This window comes from Mustela putorius, unplaced genomic scaffold (genome assembly GCF_011764305.1).
Source record: "Mustela putorius furo isolate JIRA1106 unplaced genomic scaffold, ASM1176430v1.1 tig00000275_pilon_pilon_pilon, whole genome shotgun sequence".
In the NCBI taxonomy this organism is placed as follows: domain Eukaryota; kingdom Metazoa; phylum Chordata; class Mammalia; order Carnivora; family Mustelidae; genus Mustela; species Mustela putorius.
Genome location: NW_025421341.1, coordinates 27493557 through 27500693, shown reverse-complemented (window position 1 = coordinate 27500693; position 7137 = coordinate 27493557). Strand labels below are relative to the sequence as shown.

General features: G+C 40.2%; 1 non-coding gene across 1 annotated transcript; it reads left to right on the top strand.

Annotated features, from left to right (window-relative positions):
- The first annotated feature begins 3400 nt into the window (after positions 1-3400).
- TRNAF-GAA lies at positions 3401-3473 on the top strand. The gene has a single exon. It is a non-coding gene; the product is annotated as a tRNA-Phe (tRNA).
- The last annotated feature ends 3664 nt before the right edge of the window (positions 3474-7137 follow it).

The window sequence follows — 7137 nt, the reverse complement described above, 5'->3', positions numbered from 1 at the left end:
TGTATATATGTGTGTGTGTGTGTGTATTTCAAAGATTTTATTTATTTGTTTGACAGACAAGAGATCACAGGTAGGCAGAGAGGCAGGCAGAGAGAGAGGAAGGGAAGCAGGCTCCCTGCTGAGCAGAGAGCCCGATGCGGGGCTTGATCCCAGGACCCTGAGATCATGACCTGAGCAGAGGCTTTAACCCACTGAGCCACCCAGGCGCCCCAGAATGTATTTTAAACCAATCCTGGAAACTAGCTACCCGTTACCTTTACCCTCACCTTACCCTTTACCTTCCCTATTTACTGAGTTTATAGTCGTTGTTTTTTTTTTAATTATTTAGGGTAAAAGAATCTGAGACTTGAACTCACCAAAGTTAACTTCCCTTCAAACTGTAGAATTCATTGGAAACAAAAAATAAAACATTTAAGGTACCAGAATTTCTAATATTAAACATTCTAAAATTCTAAGATTCAGTTTGCTTTTTAATAGATACATATTTTTTTTTCTTGTTTCTTTTTTCTATGCTTATGAAGCTGTAATGATTCTTGCTCTGCGACTTACTAGCCATGTGACCTGGGGCAAGTTATTTAATAGTGTGGTGTGTTAGCTTCTTCATTCACAGAATAGTGATATTAATAATTTCTGCCGTTGAGGATTGTTATAAAAAGCAAATGAGCTAATATATGTAAAATACTTAGAGTTGCTCCTGGCATGCAGAGTAGATACGTATCAACTGTGAACAAATATTATTATAATATCTATGTGTATATATCATATATACCATTTTGTTTACAAAAGCAGGATCGTACACTCTACCAGTAACAATCAATGCATTGTTTTCCATTCTTCTTTGTCCTGCTTAGAGATACTGTAGCTCCCTTATGACAATATCTCCTTTGCCAGGTGGCGAAATTTTAGGTTTTGCTAATAGAGGGCACAGGAGAGACAGCACAGGCTTGATAAGTGAAGGGGTTTCTCTTTCATGGAAAAGCACAGCAAAACCAAAATAATCCAGTTTAAAAAATGGACGTAAGACATGAATACACATTTTTCCAAAGAAGACATACAAATAGTCAGCAGACACATGAAAAGATGCTCAACCTCACTCATCCTCAAAAAAATACAAATCAAAACTGAAATGAGATTACACCTCACACCTGACAGAATGGCTGAAATTAAAAACACAGTAAACAAGAGGTGTTGGCCAAGATGCAGAGAAAGGGGAACCTTCTCGCTCTCTTGGTGGGAATGCAAACCGGTGCAGCCACTCTGGAGAACAGTATGGAGGTTCCTCAAAAAGTTAAAAATAGGGGGCGCCTGGGTGGCTCAGTGGGTTAAGCCGCTGCCTTCGGCTCAGGTCATGATCTCGGGGTCCTGGGATCGAGCCCCACATCGGGCTCTCTGCTCAGCAGGGAGCCTGCTTCTCTCTCTCTCTCTGCCTGCCTCTCTGTCTACTTGTGATTTCTCTCTGTCAAATAAATAAATAAAATCTTTAAAAAAAAAAAAAGTTAAAAATAGAACTTCTCTGTGATTAAGCAATTACACTTCTAGGTATTTACACAAACCATACTAATATATGGTTTGGTATGTATATATACCAAATATGCTAATCTGAAGGCACACATGCACCCCGATATTTACAGCACCACTATCAACAATCACCAGATTATAGAATGAGCCCAAATATCCATGAACAGATGAATGAGTAAAGCAGAGATGGTGTATCTATATATAATGGAATACCACTCAGAGACAAAGGGAATGAAATCTTGCCATTTGCAATGACGTGGATGGAACTAGACGGGATCAGGCTAAGTGAAATAAGTCAGTTAGAGAAAGACAATTATATGATTTCACTCATATGTAGAATTTAAGAAACAAAAACAATGAACATGGTGGGAGTGGGGAAGGAGAGGCAAACTAAGGAACAGACTCTTACTGTAGAGAACAACATGGTGGATCCTGAAGGGGAGGTGGACGGGGGTGGGTTGAATAGGTGATGCGGATTAAGAAGGACACTTGTAATGAACACTCAGTGTTGTATGTAAGTGATAAATCACTAAATTCTCTATCTGAAATTGATATTACACCGTTTATTAACTAACTGGAATTTAAATAAAAACTTAGAAAAAAAAGAGAGAGAGAGAAGCACAGCTGCAGGGGCTTGCAGAAGACTCACTGGTACTTCCTCTCTAGGAAATTTTGTGGGCACCCTCGTGGACAGCTTTCTGCTCCACAGCCCCCACTTGCTGATTGCAGACGAGCTCTGGCCTCTGACACCCCCAGAGAACTCCTCTACCATCAGTGGGAAGAACCACACCTTCTTCAGCTCATTCTGATTCCCCACTGTGGTGGTGAGGAGAGGAGTCTCACATTTGTTCCTTGGGAACTAATAAATATGTTTTTTATGAACTTATAGTCGTTTCTGAGTGCTGCTGTGACAAATGAGCACAGACTTAGTGACTGAATACAACACCTGTTTGTTATCTTACAGTTCTGGAGGTGAGATGACCAAAATTAACATCTGTGGGCTGAAACCACGATGTGGGGGGGGGCTGCCTTCCTTTGCCTTCCTTTGCGGAGGCTCTAGGGAGAGGCTGCTTCCTTGCATTCTCCAGCCTCCTCAGGCTGTCCCATTCCTGGTGGCACCCCCTCCTCTTCCAATCCAGCAATGCCAGGCAGCCTTCCTCTCATGCTGTCATCTCTCCGGTTCTGCATGCCGGCCTCTTTGTCTCACTTAGAAGGACTGTGGTGATTACCTTGGACCCACCTCGATGATCCAGGCTCCTCTCCCCATGTCAGTGTCAAGGGAGGAGCAACCTCATTCCACGGCCACTTTGCTTCTCCTTTGCCAGCTACCCTAACGTACTGTGTTTTCTGGGGTTGGTTAGGACACAGGCGTCCTTGGGAGCCCATTGCTCTGCTACCACAGCTTTCCAGCTTACTTCATCTGTCCTGTTCCCTTTGTTTGTGTCTGTCATTTCCCTTCTATGGTCTCCTTGGAGCTGTCGTCTTCAGCTGGCTTCTAATCCTGGCTATGTCTACATCTATAGGAACACGGCTTTTGTGGAGGTTGATACTTCATTAAATATTTAAGTGGACCATGCTGTCATTTTTCTAGAAATTAAGCATATATTAGACATAAATGCCAACTAAAGACTCTTTTTCTGACACAAGAAGAGCCCATGGTATATTTTTAAGTGGGAAACACCTTTTGCAGAACAGCTAAAATATCACTGAGAAAAGAAATTATTTTTTACTTTAAGCTTAGAAACAGGGACCTTGCCTCCTCATCTCTATACTATTTGTTAAATGTCAACCTCCAGCTGAACCGTCAACCTATTGACATTTTTTACTGTTGTAAAACAAATATTATTCCCCTGTAGTTATACAGGAAAAGCTGCCTGAGCAAGCTGAAATAGCTCAGTTGGGAGAGCGTTAGACTGAAGATCTAAAGGTCCCTGGTTCAATCCCGGGTTTCAGCAGTTTTTTTGATGTTTATGCTAAATGTACTTTCTGGCAGTATTGAACAAAATGTAAGCTGTAAGGGGAAAATTAGGCTCTCATGCAGATTTCTGGGGCGGATCATTGGCTTTTTAGGGAGGGGTGGTGTCCAGTGTCTTGGGGGGCCTTTTTGAATAAACCCACTAGCACTGTTGAACTTCCTGAGTATGATAGTAATAGCTGACTTGTCTAAAGTACTTGCCAAGTGTCAAGATTTCTTCTAAGCTCTATGTAGCTTACTTATTTAAAATGACCACTAAGGGGCACCTGGGTGGCTCAGTCAGTTAAGCCTCAGACCCTTGGTTTGGCTCAGATCATGATCTCTGAGTTCGAGCCCTATGTCAGGCTCCATGCTGAGGTGAGGAACCTGCTCAAGATTCTCTCTTTCCCTCTGTCCCTGCCCCCCCCCCCTTAGAAAAATAGCCCTTAAAATTCTCAATAACTACTTGTTAACTAAACAAAGTGTGTGTCTGAGACCTGATATATATGGTAGGTATAGAGTTAATGATTTTTACTTTGAGCATCATTATTATTTCTATTGGCTAGGAACTTCAAAAGCTAGAACTATGAGACGTGAGTTATTTCTTCTTTTTTGGGGGGGGGGGAGGAGGTGGCTCACACATCACTTCCAACTGATGTGAGTTATTTCTAATGACCTTCACCCTGCCATCTGATAAGGTGGTATTAAAGATCATCATTTCCCTCCTGATTATTTTTAAAATCTGTATTAACAATTCCTTGCTTTTATATGGTCAATGCAAAAGCATATTTTCCTACTGGGCTTTAGTTTTGCAGAATGGGATTTAGTTTCTATTCCAAAGGTCTTCCCTGAGTTTATAAGCAGCAGAAGGTGGAGAGGGGTCTCTGAAGTCTCTGAAATGGAGTGCAAACTTGCGTGTTACACGTTTCCCTGGGAATATTGTCCACAGGTATCAGATTCTAGGTTTGTGACCTAGGAAAGGTTTAGAAAAGTGATGCAGAAGATTTCCTCATCACAACAACTTGCTGATAATTTGTGACCCCACCTTTGAATTTTGCTAAGGTGTCGAGTGATAAAACTTTTCTTGATTATTGTGCTTGCCCCTTGCTCAATACTATCTACTGAGAGGTGGATTTCAGGAGGGAGCCCAGACTGTCAACAAACTTTCCTTCTGTCTGGGTGGTGGTCTTGGGGGCAAATTTCCCATAGTGAAGCCGATTTGACCATTTTGGGAGGCCTCCTGCTACTTTGGGGTACCCCTCATGACCCACCCCCATCACTGGATTTAATCTGTTGAGGTGGCTCTCATGCTCCTAATTGTTTCTTTTCTGGGGGAGATTAAGGATGAAATCCCCATGTTTCCTTTATTATTTAACTTTTTAAAAATCTGTCGTTCTTGCTGATGGCATTTGTAGACAATCTGGATGTCCAAAAGCAACACCAGGCAATGACTGCCTGTTCTTCTGTCTTCATATTATTGAATGTCTATCACCTATATGACATCACCATGAATTGGCCATGCTTTGGTCAAGAGGTAGTGTTTTCAGTGAAGGCCAGGCATTCTCTACGCTTTGAGGATTTACATAAAGTACAAGTGTTGCAGGTTTTTCTGTTTCAATTCCTCTTTCCCCCCAAGAATTTAGCCCACTTCCAGAAAATATGCCCCCTGAAGAACGAATTGGCTCAGGAACTGAGCTCTCATGATGAGACTGGAGCAAGAGATAGGGTTCTCATGGACGTCTGACGGCTGAAGGACTGAGTCAAGTGCATGGAGAAACATCTAGGGTCCAAAAACAGTGTCCACTTCCAAATGCGAAGTCCACTGAGGTAGAGGCAGGATCTCGGCCAAAGGGATGAGACCAAGCATTCTAGGCTAGGGCAGGCAGTCTCTGAAAAGTGGGTGAGGAGCAAGCTTTCATGGACAACAGGGTTAGGGTAGTATTAAGGGCTGTGAACAAGATGGAAAATACTTTTCATTCTTCTCAGTAATCGCTACACTTTTATTACATGGGATTCGGGTTCTGTACTATTTGTATGTGTATACACAAACACACACACATACACATACAGAAGTGTTGGTATCTAAAGGGAATGTGGATTGTATTGAACAATATAACTGGAAAGAGAATCAAGTATTTAAAAAAATTTTTATATTGTTTTTATGATTATAAAAAAAGTATAAACTACTGAAACATTAAGATTTTTATGGAACTGTATTGCTTAAAAAGTAAAGATAGGTCTACTCTAATCCCAAATCTAGTATCTATTCCTTTTCCAGACTCTTACTATGCAGTGCATGTAAAATGAATGTATACAAACATAAATGCACTTATATTTTATATAGAATTAGGCCATTAGGTCATAATATTTTTCCATAATTTCCAAACAGCAAGACTGAATACCTAAAATAATAGTGAAACTTTATTTTCTTTGGTATATTTCCTTTTCGAGTTTATTTTAATAGAAATAAAGTAAAATATTAAAGGAGAAGACATGAAAACTCAAGCCCTAACTATAGCATAATCCAAAATTCTAAAAAAAAAAAAATCATACTTTACAAAATCTTAAGTGAGGGGGGCAAATGGGTCTCATTAGTAACAGAAATATTTATTGAATATCTGTTCTGTGTCAAACCCCATTTTGAGCAATTTCCAGGACTTAATTCTTTTATTTTTTTTAATATTGTATTTATTTGACAGAGACAGACATCACAAGTAGGCAGAGAGGCAGGCAGAGAGAGAGAAGGAAGCAGGCTCTCTGCTCAGCAGAGAGCCCGATGTGGGGCTTGATCCCAGGACCCTGAGATCATGACCCAAGCCAAAGGCAGAGGCTTTAACCCACTGAGCCACCCAGGCACCCCAGGACTTAGTTCACTTAATCAGTGATGAAAAATGCAAAAAGCAAGCAGCAAATAAGCATTTATAGCAATTTTAGAGTATTATAGAGGGACCGGTCTAAGTTCTATGACGTTCTATGGAGGAGTTAGAAGTTAACAATGTCACAAAGTCTAAGCAAGAACTCGTGGGGACTGGCAGTGCACAGAGCATTTAGAGAAAATGCATGCTGCCATTATCTTTTTAAGGTCAGAGACCATAAATCGTCTACATGAGTACAATCTGTTCATTAAGATGTATATGTATATTTAGGTAAGTGGTGATAGTTTATATATCTGTCATTTAACTCATATTGATCATAAAAATACCAAACTCATTCTTTTAATTTCTCATTCTTAGTGTGGTGTTTAATTCACAATGATACAAATCACTTTTATAATCTTTATTATTATTAATTATAGTTTTCATGAAATCACTTTAAAAACTCCAAAGGTACTTAGAGTCAGTCGGAATTACCTTTATAAATCATTCTCTTTGAACATGTGTAATGTTGGCTAGAACTGATAACTTGGCTGGTCTAAACTCTCTCCTGCTGGAAAGAATATAACTGTTTAAAGCCTAGTATTTCTTCCAGGACGAATTCATTTTGTTTCTACATTTGGGATCTGTAATCAGCAGAGTGGGAATTAAAATTGTGTTCATGTTTTTCTTTCCCTCAGAGTCTGTGAAACTCTCCAAATTAACTCCAGAATGGATTCAACCTAATTCCTGAGAAGTCTGGTGAGTAATTTTATGGAGGTTGTTCAGTGTCCTAGAGACAACAACAGAGAT